General features: G+C 44.8%; 1 protein-coding gene across 20 annotated transcripts in view; it reads left to right on the top strand.

Moving 5' to 3' along the window:
- Positions 1 to 4886: 4886 nt before the first annotated feature.
- Positions 4887 to 15221, top strand: part of LOC128890487 (protein muscleblind) — a 281109-nt gene continuing 270774 nt past the window's right edge. For 7 of the 20 annotated variants that reach the window (XM_054149015.1, XM_054149017.1, XM_054149020.1 and 4 more), the window contains exon 1: positions 5574 to 5716. The gene's annotated coding sequence lies outside the window, so the exon portion shown is untranslated. Of the gene's footprint in view, positions 5717 to 15221 lie in introns of all 20 variants that reach the window. The other 13 variants (XM_054149026.1, XM_054149025.1, XM_054149029.1 and 10 more) reach the window with 9 other exon arrangements.

Below are 15221 nucleotides of genomic sequence, written 5' to 3'. Positions count from 1 at the left end.
CTCTGATTAATCGGTCACCTCCAGCTTAATTCCGATTGACTTATAACTGGATCGTTAGTAATATGTACAGCGCTGAATATCACCGAATGATTTAGCGTTTCGATGCTAAAAACGATGCCCGAAACGATTTAATAAGCACGGAATTGGAAACAGTTGGGAAGGAATAGCGTCAGCCATTACCAAAGGTAAAGCCGTAAAAAGCGAGAACGTTGATGAAGACAAACGACACTACGCGGTTAATTATATTCAACATGGTAGTACAGTAAAATAATTAAAATTAATGTACTCGGTGAAATTAATAGAGTATATGTATTCGAGCTTTCCGCGCTTACTCGATACATAGAGCGTTGCTTTATTTTTCTCGCCAGACGTTCTCGCATGGACATAATTAGACAAAAACTTTACGTTTATTGATCAAGTGTCATCCAATCAAAGGTAACATTCACGTAAAGCCAAATATTTCTGCTCGCGATAATAGCTGATGTCGATATACTCCCCCCCTTGCCGCCACTATCACTTTCCCTTGGTAGAAATGCTTCGTTCCTATATTCTAAGGTCCATGGAGCCGTCTTGAAGCAGGTTTTCTCCCCTCCAATGCGCTCTTTACATCGGTTTCCTTCTTGCTATGTCATCCCTGTCCTCTTTCTGTTACCTATGCTCTACCCTTCTTACTGGACCCTTACGTCGCGTTCTTTGCCGTCGCTCGCCAATTTCGTCGGTCTAGATTTTTAAAACTGACCACGGCGCGCAGCGCAGAGATTCTCGATGTTGCGAGTACGTATTTGGATGTTTTCCCTCGAGTTTATTTAGAATTTTCGCATTTTCCCGCGGTAACGGTGTTACCATGCTCTTTTACACGTGGAATTCGAAGAAAAAGAGAAACCGAATAGACAGGTAGGCGGATAGAGGGAGAGGATAGGGCTTGTACGTGTGCATATGTGCCGTAGCGAACGATAGAGATGGACACGCGTTGCCTATAGCAAGAGAACGAAACGAGACCAACTGTCTTCATTATGCTAATGCCGTGCAACTACAGCTGACCGTGGCCAAAAATAGATGTAGATATCGTGGGATGCTGAGTCGAACCTCGAGGGGGTTTTTATCCTCCTCTCTCTTTGTCTCTTTTTCCCTCGTTCTCTTCATTCGACGGGCGTTACGCTTGTTTCTCGATTCGGAAGATTCCCTGGCGCAGTCCTGGAATGAAATGGTTCCGAGGGTGAAGATCGAATCGCTCGTTTCCTATTCCTACTTTACACCGTTGAAACTTTTTCTCTCCCTCCATCTCGGGCCGTCCCTTTTGGTTTTTTTTTTTGTGTGTGTGTGCAAAGGACGCGCTCATTAGCCTCACCTTTGCAAGAAACACAATGGTCCCGGAGAAACCTTTTTCTTTTCAAAAGCCGGAGACTGGTCGCGTCATAGAGTCGAGCAATGATTACTTTATAATTACAATAACTGGAATGATCACTGGTCGTAAACAACTTTTTAGTAAGCAGTCGTAAATCAGGATTATTTAAATTTAGAAATTGTTCTCGTTTATCGACTCATATAAAATCAGATAACATTGCGCTCGCAATAGACAACCGCGTTTCCGTGTACATCCAGTTTACGTGGTTTGCGGTCGCGTTGATACCGTTGTTACAAAGGAGCTACGCGGTCATGTTAACAATCTTCCTTGGGCATCTTTTCGTGAAATTGCAAGGAGGTCGCGCGATGTTACATCCTTCAGGTTTTAACGCGGTCCAAATACAAGTTACCGCGTATCACCTCGTCGTTCTTAAATGTTAAAACAAGGTAGCAAAGTCTCATGCGAAACGACTACGCGCGCTGAAAAATTGTACCCATTTTTGCTTCGAAGCGTATAAAAAACAAATTTGCTAGACTTTAACGACGTTGTCCATAGCGTTTTACGGGCTTTTCAATATTTCACGGAAGTTATACGCAATCGAGCATGCAAATAAATCTGGCCGCGCAATGGTACTTTGGACAGAGGGCCCTCTCATATTTCCGGTTGGCCAGCAGTACTCGAAGGAAAAAGAAGCGACGGACGCTAGGTTAAAAAGATGGCAGCGGACTGGTTGTAAAGACAAAAAAAAGAGAAAGAAGGAAGCGTAATGCAGCGAGTCAGCAGTTTTTGTTAAAAATTTATTCGGTTCAGTTTCAGGAGAAATATCACCTCCGTACCCCTCGGTGGTCCGTATCACACCTCAGCGACTGCTTCTATCCCACTACTCTGTCTTGCGAACCAATCCACCCTCCGTCCTCCATTCTTCTGTCTTCTTTTTCTTTGCTTTTATATATGTATACACACGTACGTATCCGACTTGCTGCGATATACACTGGGCTCGAACAGGCTATTCATTTTTCAACGCTACGAAATTGTTCGATACGCGTGCAAGCTCCTTTCTTTCACGAACGATTCGTCCAAAGGATTAAACGCAATACCGTCCTACGGAATATTATGCTAAGAACGTGAAATATGAACGGTTGATCAGATTACACTTGGTAGAAAAAAGAGTTAAATGATGAACGACGAGCACGGACTTGGCGTAGCCGTAAGATAAAACAATTTACGTACCGAAATATGCAGCCAGTTTCGGTGCAACACGTTATAAGGATTTTGGAAACGGAAAGTACATTTATGTGTAGGTAACAGTTGCGCCGCTTATCAGAGTCAGCGAGGCGAGAATGGTGCACTTCCGCTTCCGCTGTTGGTATCGAGGATTGGTATCGTGAAGAAAGAGCTTCGAACCGGGGGACCCACGATGTTTGGCAAAGTTAATCGTCCATTTTAGCCTCGTTAAGGGAATTCCGATTTTTATTTAAACGATTTTTAAGTAGTCGAGTTCACTTTGTTCTTTATTTGTCGAGAGTTGGGTAACGCACTCGCCGCCATGGTTTAACGTCTGGATTTTCAAACTATCTGATCGAGCGGAGAACAAAATTCTTAGCGTACGATCGTACGGTTCTCTTTTGCTATCGAAATCGTTAAATCAAAATACAAAATCAAAGTGTACCAAAGAACGAATCGTAACAATAGGTCGTGATAAGTTTGTACACGTACAATGTACGGTAGAGATACTCGTGCAAACGATATGCACGGTCCTTCTGTATCGGGCACCAGGATCTTTTCCCGCTGCGAACCGTAGCACACAGAAGCCATCGGCGTCGGTATAAAGAATTTTCTACGGATCTCATTCGTTGGCTCTCTTGCGCACTGTCACTTTGTCCCCTTCCCACCTATATACAGGAGGGAACGGGATTAAGCAGGTGTACAGTATGCGCCAGAAGTTCTTTCACCTTTCTTTTCCCTTCTAAAGTACGTTCGCGATACTCCATTTACATTTTCACGTGGTATCTACGCGAAATCAAGCGTGACGAGTGAAAGCGATCCGCTCCGAAGCGACGATAGAGATTGATCGGCAAACGGAAGATTCAGGCCAGCTTGAGAACGGATTAAAATACGATCCATTCGCAATGTTGGCCTTTGAATTAAAACCACAAATTTATTTTTCTTATAAAAAGTTATTGTAAAGACATTGACCGAGCAAATGTTTCTTTAGGCCACTGTACGTTTCGTAGGTGTGGGTACGATTCACGTGAATCGTATTCGCGCAAATGATATGCGGTGGTCCTACTCTATCGTATCTCCGGATCTTTCCGCGTTGTACGCCGCGGCGAATCCGAGGTCCATCGGCGTCGAATATAAAGAATTTTTCTTGGATCTTGTTCTAGCCTGTTCCTCATTCTTTTTCTTCTCGCTCCGTCTTTTCGTTTACGCGTGAACGCATGGCGAAACGAGATTAATCCGATGTATAGTACGTACACGCGCGCTGGGAAGTTCTGTTCCATGTAGAGACAGGAACCGAGAAGAAGCAAAGAAAAAGCGAGAAAGAGAGATTGACTTAACCTCTTCCACCCGCGGCGAGCGTGATAGTGGGCGATGCGCGACCAAACCTAACCTAACTCCGTTGCCGGTTCTCCAGCAGGGCAAGCAAGGCTGGGTCGCCAGGCGCCATGAGAGAAAAAGAGACAGTACTAATGAACGAGCGTGGGTGGTGGGGACTAAATCGGCGCATGCGTCCCTGTGACGCTTATCGAGCCACGGAGAGGGGCGGTTGGTGCCTCATCGTCGGCGGCGGCGGCGGCAGCGGCGGCGGCGGCGGCGGCGGCAGCGGCGGCGGTGGCGGTGACGGCGACGGCGACGTGGCATGGTATACGTTCGCACGGGCGCAGTGAGGGGCGAGACGGGCATCTCATATTATGCGGCGGAGGGGATCGTGGCTCCTCGCAGTCGGGTAAAGGTGGAAAAAGGCAGATATAGCGTAGTCGCGGAGAGAGAAGGACAGAGCATGAGAAGGTTGTGCATGTAGCGATAGTTGGTACGTACGTTTAACGGAGACAGAAGTTGGGAAAACGACAAAGATGGAAGAGGGAAGGTTGGAGCGAAAGAGAAGCGAGGAAGAGAAAGACAGACAACGAGAGTAGGTTCGAATTAGTGAGAGGGTGCATAGTTGCGCGATAGATGGTAGAAAGAGAAAAACAGGAAAGCCACGCTGTAGGTCGAAGGGAGAAGGAAGCGACATGAAATGTCGGACGGAGAGAGAGAATGAGATCGTCGAATGGCGAATTGGTGGATCGTAGGTGCAGCTAAGCGAGACAGATAGAGAGGAATATGATAGAAGGAATGAAACGGAGCGAGATAGCGCGGTATGAAGGGAGAGAGAAGGAAGTAGAAGTAAATTGGTGTGCGTGTGGCTAGGTTAAAGAGTAAAAAAGGTGGGAAAGCAGGCAGGGAACGAGAGTGCAGTATAGGTAGGGTGAAGGAGGTGAGGTGGAAGGGGCAAGGGCAGGGCAAGGGGGTGGGGGAGAGGGGGCGCTGGCATCGGACAGTCGGTGTCGCGCCAGGCCCCCGCTAGCGGCTAGCCAAGCAAGCAGCAAGCAGTCGCAATCCCGTCGCCTAACCAGCATCGCTCGCCTTACCTTTTCACCCTCTTACAAAATCGCATCGAGGCTTCCGTCAGTCGCATATATTCGCCCCGTTTCCATCTGCCGGTCCCTTCGACGTCGTCCGCCGTCGTTCGTCGTCGCCATTGCCGCCGCCACCGCCGCCGCCACCGCCGCCGTCGCCGCCGCCTGCTGCTCTACTGCCGTCGTCATCGTCGCACACGCAGTACGTCGTCGTTATTGCTCTCGCAATCGTCGTCCAGTCGCGCGTGGTTTTTAACAGCGGTTCTATTAAAGGGAAAGCGCGAGCTAATATATCTACACATACATAAAACGGAGCCTCTGCGATCGAGCAAAAGCTGATTATGAGTTGGAACAGTGCAGCGATACAGAAAGCATTCGGGCCAGCGATTGTAAAGTGAGAACAAGTTTTATCGTGGTTTTGTGTGTTTGCGATCCGGCCGAATCGACCGGAACTCTGAAGTGAGCCGTAAAGGGAAACGTATTTTCACCGTTTTTTCGGTGAGAAACGGAGCAAGTGCAGAGTCGGAAGGAACGGAGCTCGTATGTCACACGTTGAAAGGACTAGCCGTGTCATCGTCGGAATAAGTGCTGACAATATATTATCTATTTTGGTGTGTTGTTCGTTACCACAGTGAAGGAGTCGCAAGCTCCGAAGAAACCAGTGAAGGCTCACCGACCGCCTTACCTGTCACGGTGACCGACATCACGGCGAGATCGCGGCTGATACCTCCGCGTGTTCCGGCGCAAGGTAGTACAGAACTCTCTATTTTATCAAACATATGTACGTTGTTCGCGTTCATACACACGTAATATATTCGTGGACGCGTGGCTATAGACCAGTAAGTCGTACACGCCATTGCCCGCGCGTTGCTCTATGCATTTAAACGTGTATGTATATCTCTCGGTGACGTCATCGTTTCCGTAATTACATTTTTACGCCGTTACAGAACCGATGACGTCGCTTCTCTTTTCGTTTCTTTACACTATCCACGACCTGTGCCAATTATTTCAGAATTCATTTCCTATCTCATTGCCCGGACTTCTTATTTCGTTTATCGCGTCGCGCGTTTAAAACAGAAATGGCCAACGTTTTCGATGCAACTTTCCTTTAAACATTTATTCGCAACGATCGTTCCATCTAACAGTTATTCGTATAAGCTATGTTGCACGACCAACGCGAAACATTATTGGATTGTATCGTTTAAACTAACGCTTATCCAACGAGTAGCTAGCTATTACATTTAGTACTCGAAATTCTCTATCTAGATGGCGATTTTGTTCATTTCTGAGTTTAAACGTGCTTGCCGCGTACCGTAATACCACTCGACATTGTATAATTTTATATCTCGTATTGCGATTTGGAGTGATCGCGGACTGTTCAATTGCGACGAGACACGTAACCTTTAAGTCGAAGGTGCCGGTGATTATCGAAAATCCTCCTTGTAACGCGCGAGTGTATCGTTGTTTTCTTCGTTGCTATCGTAACGCGAAAAAGAAAAAACGCGCGCAACCAGCTGCGTCGTTCTACCTATTCGAGAAACGGAAAAAGCCTGAATCGATTTCGTGAAATAAGGGGTGTTTTTATTTTGAATTCATTTCCTAGAAACTGAATTTTCGCGTAAATCCGAATATTAACAGGACGACAGTAAAATGGAGCAAGTATAATATATACGAGTCGAATTCGGAACACGATGCGCGCGTTACGTGTGGAAATGCGTGTTCAACGATTAACCACGTGTCATTAAATTCTCTTACCTTCGCGCAGTTGAGGTACGTACGAACGCATGGCGCGGTGACTTTTATTTGCGCAAATGTCTGCTCCGAGTTACGTTTGTTCCAACTGTACACCGACATTTTCGTATCGCTTTCGAAACTATTTCGTAGTTTTCCCTCAGAGTTCAGTTTCTCGCCTGCTCCAAAATCGCGGTGACACGTGTAATTTAATTTCACTTGAAAAATGTTTATCGGCACAGACAAATATTCCTTTACTCCGATTTTATTATATTATCGTATACGACGATAATTTTGTGGCTCGCTGTATAATTCTCGCGACGAATAGGTGAAAGTATGCTGAAAATATACCGTAGACAAGCTGCTCTGTAGTTCGATATGCCTCCGGGGCTCACGGTTGATGATGTGGACGCATCACTTGTGCCGGGCACATTCCTAAAAACAAGATAATGCAATGCGTGAGAAGAGCACTTGTAAAACTCGTTATTTTAAAGAATTTAGCATCCAGCCGTGATAAATATCGTATCTTCCGTTATCCTTTCGCGAACGATAAAACGCCATTTGACCCTTTCCCACGGTTCTCTTTGTCGCAACCAGAGATAGGTAAAGTTTAGAATAAAGGACGACAAGTAGAAATATTATACAGTAATTCTTCCAACGTGAAATATAATTAAAATTCTAGTCTTTGGGTAAGAATTTTGCCCATCTCTGGTCTCCACTCACACCTTCATCTCTCATAATTCCAAACAGATTTTGTATGTTATGGATAAGCATGGACTACCAATCGGGCAGGTGTAGTTCGTAACGATAATAATCTGTCGTCCCTATCCTTTTTATTGGCAATGTTCATTCATAGGGTGGAGTGTTTCTTGACCATAATTCTGAAAGGCGTTATTTCGGTTGTGCAAGCCACCCTCAGGTTTTTCGATCCCTTCGCATTCCTATGCGAGCAGGTATGCGACTTTCTGATCTATGCCTTTAATCTTCTTTACAAGTGTATTACCTTTCCCAGGAGGGTTGCACTTGTAACCTCCAGTTTCCATTTTTTGTTTTCGACTTTTAACGCCTCTGTCTGCAAGGTCGAAACAATTTGTTAACATTGGAAACAATTTACGGACATATGATCGTTGGCGTATAAGGTTTCTTAGGAAGTTGGAATATTCTGTGGTCAGGTTGGAAAGGGAAACACTATTTTATACAATTGCAACATCTTACGTCACCGTAACAGTATATCTCTGGCTCACTATTAACGCGCTATACTTTGGTATTTCTGTAGTTTGCACTTTTTGCTCTAATAAAACGAGTAAACTGTTATTTTGGATCCTGTTCGGTAACGATCTACGAAGCACTATTTAATTCAAATAATTCTAAAGCTATCTATACCGGACTATAATTTCATATATAAAAGAGCGGTTTCACCGCGTAGCAGTGACTATCAATTATTATTTTGCAACTTGCTGATATTCTCGGTTAATTGTAAAAAAGTATTGGCTAGCGCAAAAATTAATTAAGCGCGTGTATGCATCTAATCAGGTCGTGTGTACGTTCTTCCTCGAGTAGACGATCGATGTTTGTGTTGCGAACAAGTCGAACGATAGCATGTGTAAATGTGTCGAGTGCATCCTACGCTTATTGGTGTGGAATCTAGACGCGTCGAATTACAGTACCTTCGTGGGCGTGTCCCACTGACATTCCGACCTCGGTGTCTTTTATCCTATTGAGCCTTGCTATACTACTTTATACCACCGAACCCTTTTTAACGCGGTGGCCTTGTTTCCACTTGTTTACTACGATCACAGGAAGTCACACCTATGCAGCGACGCGTAGGTCGTGTGCATGACTGAGGGTCGCGTGTAGTCGAAATGTCGACGAGTAAACAATTGTAACATTTATGCTGGAGTGCTTTAAATTTCGAGTAATATTGAAAAGAAAGAAATAATCAAAATTGAGAAAATATTAGTTGCGTTACTGTTAACGTGTAGGAAAAATGAAAGTAGAACGATTATTAATAGGGGCTCGGAGTATTTCAAACGTCGTTAGGATTGTGTATCAGTCTTCGCAAGCAATCAAACTAACGTTCTCGACCCTTGGGTTTAGGTACTCTTCGAAGCTCGTAAAGATTACCTCGAGTAACGTCAAAAGTATGATTAAATAATTGCTTTTCTATTGCACTTGTGCCCCTGATGGCTAACTACCACCAATTTATACACGTGGATATTTAAGTTACAGGAATTACCGCATTCAGTTTCTCTGTAATCGTTAAGAATTATCCAATGGCGTCATCGGCGTGATTAAGGCACACACACGCGTAGAGGATACGTACGAGCCAGTGCTTCTCAACCTGAGGGTCGCGAATCAAAAGTGGGACGCGATATTATCGTTAGCTTTTACGAAACAAAATTATTCATAATCCTACTCCGATTTACATCAAATTTAAATATTAATAACTCGGGAATAAAATCTGATTTCTTTAGGATTTTTCGAGCAAAGAATGTATTCTGGTGTTTAGAGGAGAAACGGAGTACGTTTATTAGGTATTCAGGTCAGTACGAATACGTAGGTGTTTCATCAACCCTTTACTGCGCAAAAACGTCTACGTACGATAGAAATTGGCGAGGTTACATATCCAGTTGATAAGATCAGCACGTACTAGCCTAGAATTGTAACGCCGAGGTGCGAACAATGGACAATTTCAGATGTGTTTGTAGTGGGTTGAACGGTGCATTCAAAACATATTTTACTAAGCAGGTATGGGTTGGAGATTTGTCCGTTAAAAAGTTTTTTTAGGAATATTAGATCAGCTACCACTGGTCAGCATGTCGATTCGAGTAAGTCGAGCAGCCCTGGCGTAAAGAAACGTGACGTAACAGAGTCGAAATTATCTCGGTTGAATAGCAGTGTCCCAGACGTTTTAGTTTCCCGCGTGGTGTTTCTGGTAGCGTGCGTTTCCACGTTTTCGTCGCACTTTTACGGCGAAACTATCCTCGAAAATAAAACGCGGGATTCGTGTATAGAGTTACAATCTTTAGCGATTCCCGGCAAAGAAATCCTATTTATATCATTTCGTGTTGGTCGTCTGCCAGCAAAATCACGTTTATATCAAACGCCGTTAATTTACAATCTCGCAAAACATCCGCGGACGAACGCGCGCGCCCCGTTCGGCGAGGATCTACGCGCGTGGATCTCGAGGCCGTAAATCGTTTCACGGATCGTCCGGCCGGTTACACGCGACGCTACCGGGAGATATATGCCCTTCTAATCGCGGTATTTCTGCCTCCGTGTCGTCGCACGGCTCTTCTAGGACAACATAATCGCTGCGATTCCGCGCTCGGTACCTCGAACCTATCGATATCTCATCGATCGATAACTCCGGAGGGTCTCCTACCATCCAGACCTCCTTATTCTTCGTTAGAAGCCGTTTCGTGGCTGGAAATGCTCGCCACTTGTACAGAGATTGCATCCTAACGTGTGAGACTAGGCTTTCCGACCGTCCATTTTTTTTGGAAGGACTAGTCTCGTTCCTTAGCTGCTTCTGTTTTGTTTCTTTTTCCAGAGCTAACCCTCGAGCTAGAAAGATATCGGTCGTGTTGTCCCCTTCGGTGGCAAGTGCGGAAGTGCCGTCACACCGTCGACAGAGTAGAGCTGCGATAAATTATCGAGTATCGAAATTCCTTTAGATTCGCGCGCGTTGAACTTGATATTTCAACCCTACCGAAAGCACAAATGGAGAACGGAACGACGTCGATTGGAGCGTTTCGCAACGATAACGCCGCGAAAGAGAAAGGGAGAGAAAGCTCGAAGCCTTAATGTCGATCCTGTGTCTGTCCCTGAACGTTCCTGGGCATCGTGTATGAGTGTGTAGGCGGGGTGGTGGGTGTGCCTCGTTTTAATTTTAGTCCCGTGACAGGCTGCTCCCGCGAGGGAGAGGGGTAGTAGGTGGCGTTGACCCGCCAACGTAACCTACAAATATTTCCCTCTTTCTCCTGTGGTCTTTCAGCTTTAGCTCTTTCTCCGTCCTACTCTCTCTCTTTCTCTCTCTTGGATCACAGCCGCGCATATGCCCGAAGCGATACATCAACGAAAATCCATGGGTTTTCTTCTTACTCTGCCTTCTACCCCTTTTTGAACGCTTCAACGAACTTATGGTCTTACGACATTCTTTCTCTCTCTGTCTCGCCTTGTTTTTTCTGTGTTTTTATATATCCTTGCATTTTCCTACGTTTCTTCACGGTTGATCTATTCTCTCCGCGTCGTTGTCGGAGATGCATTCGTTCTGATTAAGCGCGAGCGAAGGTTGCGTTTACAGTTACGCACGGTGTTCTCCATTATCTGGGCTACGTATAACGTACACGATGACTCCTGAGAAACTAATTTTCTACTCCGAAACATTTGAATAATAGCAGAGAAAAAGAAAGAGGTTGCGATAATAAGATAAAAGTGTGGTATAACTAGCGACAATTTCTTGTCGACATATTCCACGGTTGTTTTTCGTTTGCTCTGTGTATGATATTCCACAGACTTATCGTGCGTTTGCTCGCGTTACCTTACTCGGCTAATTACAGGTCGGACAATCGCGTCGGCGCGCATTTCCATAATTCCTACAATACGGATAACGTGATAATTGGGTATCTGTAACGGTGAAGCAGCAAGCACTAATTTAAGTGTTGTCTACCGTAAGGCATTGTCCGGTATCGCTATGCAGCAGTGTAAAATGTCCCATCGCGTTATCTCGCGTTGTATTTATCAAAGTTCGTAACGCGCGACGGTGCAGCAGGATAATCGGACGATGAAAAATAAAAAACGAACGATTTGTTTTAACTTAAATGCGCCCGATCGTGATTCTGTTTTTTTTTTTTTTTTCTGGTGAGGGTAGCCGTGGCTGATGGTACATTCATTGCGATAGAATTTGATTTCGCAGAAAACGATAAATATTCAAGGGCACAAATGCCGAAACGCGCGGCCGCCCCCGCCCGCGCCTGTGCGAAACGTTCCATGGAATTTCATCGGTGAGAGCATTCTGCACCGTGACAGTGCGCGTATAGCGGCCGACTTCTCGACAATGAGTCAGAATGAATGATTTGCAAGCGTTGAAATGCATGAACGAGCAACCCGAGCGCGACGTCCGATTGGATGGCTGCCTCTCCGTAGTCGCGCCCTGCGCCCTCCTCTACGAATTTATGGCTTCAAAGCGTCCCAATGCATCTACTCTGTGGCGTCAAATTGCTTTCCAGCGGTTTTTTAACATCCTACCCGCCCGGTATCGCGGCAGTTTTACGTTTTATCTAATTATATTTCGCCCTCCGACCACGGTTTGTTTGATCAGGGGTGCGGCGCGCGTTAGCTGCTGCTCTTTCCCCGTTGTCGCGATGCGAACGAATTAAAAATATTTTTCTCGTTTACCCGAATTGTGTCCCTTTTCGCTCGTCGACGTGCAGGGAAGGAAAGAACGTATCGTGAACAGGAAAGATTTCGAGTAGCTTTTTCTTAACGTTTTAACGCGGTACCATACGCGAGCCGACGCACACGCACACGCACACGCAGGGAAAAGCTTGACTGATAATCCGTTCCGTTACTCTCCTTGATTCCGAAGGTATTTTCGGGTTGAAAAGAAGGCATCGCACGGAGGCTCGTTCCTACGGAAACATATTCACCGGTGTAATTACACGGTCATTTCGGCTGAAACAGTCGCACACAGCCGCGTCGTTTCTCGAATTCAGTGAAAATGGTATTGCTCTGCGAGACGCGCATGGTTTTCCTAATGTTACTTGGAGCGATGCCTTCCCGTTGAAATGCATCCTTTTGCTGCGTTTCCTTCTCGTCCAATGCAAATTAGAACAATTTCAGTTTGTAGCTTCTGAATAACGGAATGCTTTTTTTTAAAATCCAGATATACCGTATAATTCGCGGGAAAAGGGTTAATACAGTGACGGGTTTTCGTAGTCGAAAGGTAATTTTCTGATTTACTGGTATTTCAGGAAATATGCCTCGCTAGTGAAATCACAGCGGATGCGGCATTTTGTTGGTTGATAGGCACTTAAATGCCGAAAGTGTGGGCGTAAAGCCGAGCACGGTTTCACGTGTGTACGCGCACACACGTTTCACGTGCTACGTAAAACGGTCTAGGCTCGAGCCGATGCCCGCGAATCGCCGATCAATATCGCCATTGTTTTCCATTCAGCTGATAATACCTCGGCTTTCGGGATACAGCGTTCAGTCTTATTGTACAAGTTCGCTCGTTTGCCTTAGTTCGCCAAGTAAAATTTTAGTTGTTCTCTCGCCTTAAATACTTAGCAAATCCCGGGACCCCATTTATACGTTGGTTCGATAACTTTCCCGTAGCCATTACGATCGATCGTTTGCGATTATAATCCTAACTGTGAAGACTATATTAACCCTTTGGGCTTGCCAATTTCCAATGGTCGATAGCGGTTTACGTTTAACGGTGATTCATCGTACGTTCATCGCAACGTAGCCTACAACATTGTTCCTAAGGAACGTTTATTACGTTTCTGCTACTTTTACAGATCCTCGTCGGATAAGGTATACAAGATAATATTTCCTCGCGAGTGTAAACCGTTGGGCGGTGATTGAGCAAAGAATGTTGGCGGTGGTTGGTTTTGTGGGTTATTATTGCGACACTGGTAGCTTTAGCGTAGAACAATTACGAGACGCGGATAAATTGAACGGGAAAAAATAGAAGAATGTGTAAGCGCAGCTGTGTGATTGCGAATATCTCGCGTGTGCCTGCGAGATATTTTTGGATCCGCTCTGGATCTATACCGCGTCCAACACGAAGAACTTTGCGTAAATGAAATCTTGCGGCAGCGCTGTATTGGCAAAGGATATGTCCCGAATAGACCCAAATATAATGGAATTTGTACAAATTACTACTTATGCATTGTAGCAGATTTAGTTCCTACGAAATTCTTTGAAATATTCTTACAAGGTTAATTAATTCCCAAATAGACGAACAAATATTTATTCGTTATGTAAGCGGTGATGCTGTTACTCCAAAGCATATTTAAGATAACCCTTATCTCAACGGTTATTTGAAATACCTGTTACTCGTAATATATTATTTCAAATGATTATACTTTTTATTCGTTCAACGTAAAGTCATTCGTTGACTCTAATTTCGCTCGTCATCGATTTCACAGGTGTTCTGTGAAAAGATGTAGGTTGTTTGGATATTTTGAAGGATACGTGTCGTCGATTACGGTTAATAGAATCGTCAATAGCACCGACTAGAACCGCACAATACGGACGTCTTAGATGTTTTCCTAGTGAAATCAAAACTCTCCCGAGCTGGGTTTTACCTTTTTGTGACGCTTGACTCTTGCTAGCCTTTTAAAGAGATTGTCGGGTATGTATACTTCTATAGAATTGTGTTCTTTTGTGCTCGAGCATAGAGGGAAGGTACCTTGCAGGGAAAACCTCTGTCTGCGGAGCAATAAAAGCCTCGTGGCTTCCTTCCGACGTAGATCCTTCCATCGATCTCCGTTCGCCACGGTTGACACATATTTCATGACAAAAAGTCGCGACAGGTGTTAGACAATCATCGATTATCCTCGATTCGTTGCGTTTTGGTCAAAGTATTCCGTTTGAAGCACGATTTTACTAGGGAGCAGTCGTTTACAAGTTTGACCTGGCAAATCGTTACAATTTAGTTCATGATTCATTAATTGATGCTCCATTAGGAGATACGTCTTTTATAGCTATCGTATTAAAGTCAATTAATGATTCATGTGGTAAATGTTAAAGGTCTGTTAGGTTCGAACCCAGTACTTAGCGTTTGTCAATGTGAGTATGTGTACGAATACGCGTCCAAGTACTAGCAAGGCACCTAATGAAACGATTTATTTCTCTCGCTATTGGGGTTTTGTTTGGTTTGCAACACGTTTAACGACCGCAAGTCGACGCGAATTCGCTTCACGTTTACAAAAATCTCCAGCACTTTTCTCGAAGTTTAACGATGCAGAAGAGCCAGTCGAGATCGGTCGCGAGACGACGGTGACGTATGCCAGATGGCCTGGAATGCAAGGATGCATATGCAAAAACGAACGAAGAGAAATACTTCTTGTCAGTAGGAAGACATCAAAACCGTTGAGGAATTTGTACGGAGGTTTGGACCTACACAGATGCATGCATTCGCACAGTGAATGAAGAAGACCCTCTTTCTCTTCGTTGGTTGACTGGGTGAATTTCAAGATACCTCTAAAGAATCCTACTTTTTCGTACAATATTTCCATAGAATGCAAACGTTTTCCCGCGGTAACTGTCGACGGTATTGTCCCCGTCCTTTGAAAGTATTAAAAGTAGTGACGTTCCCACATCGGTAACAGGATACCTAGATCGGTCCAAGTACGCGTTGCATCTTATTGGAACGACTTTTAACAAACAATTCGCATTACAAGCAGGAAACGTTATTATTTTTCCACTACGTGCGCGTAACGTCTGCTCGTTTCAACCTCGATGATGGAGATCAGCCGATCGAAAAGGTTAAAAAATCATTTTCCACCGAC

The sequence above is a fragment of the Hylaeus anthracinus genome, unplaced genomic scaffold (genome assembly GCF_026225885.1).
Source record: "Hylaeus anthracinus isolate JK02 unplaced genomic scaffold, UHH_iyHylAnth1.0_haploid 12000, whole genome shotgun sequence".
NCBI lineage: Eukaryota > Metazoa > Arthropoda > Insecta > Hymenoptera > Colletidae > Hylaeus > Hylaeus anthracinus.
This window is presented reverse-complemented; position numbering and strand designations above follow the sequence as displayed.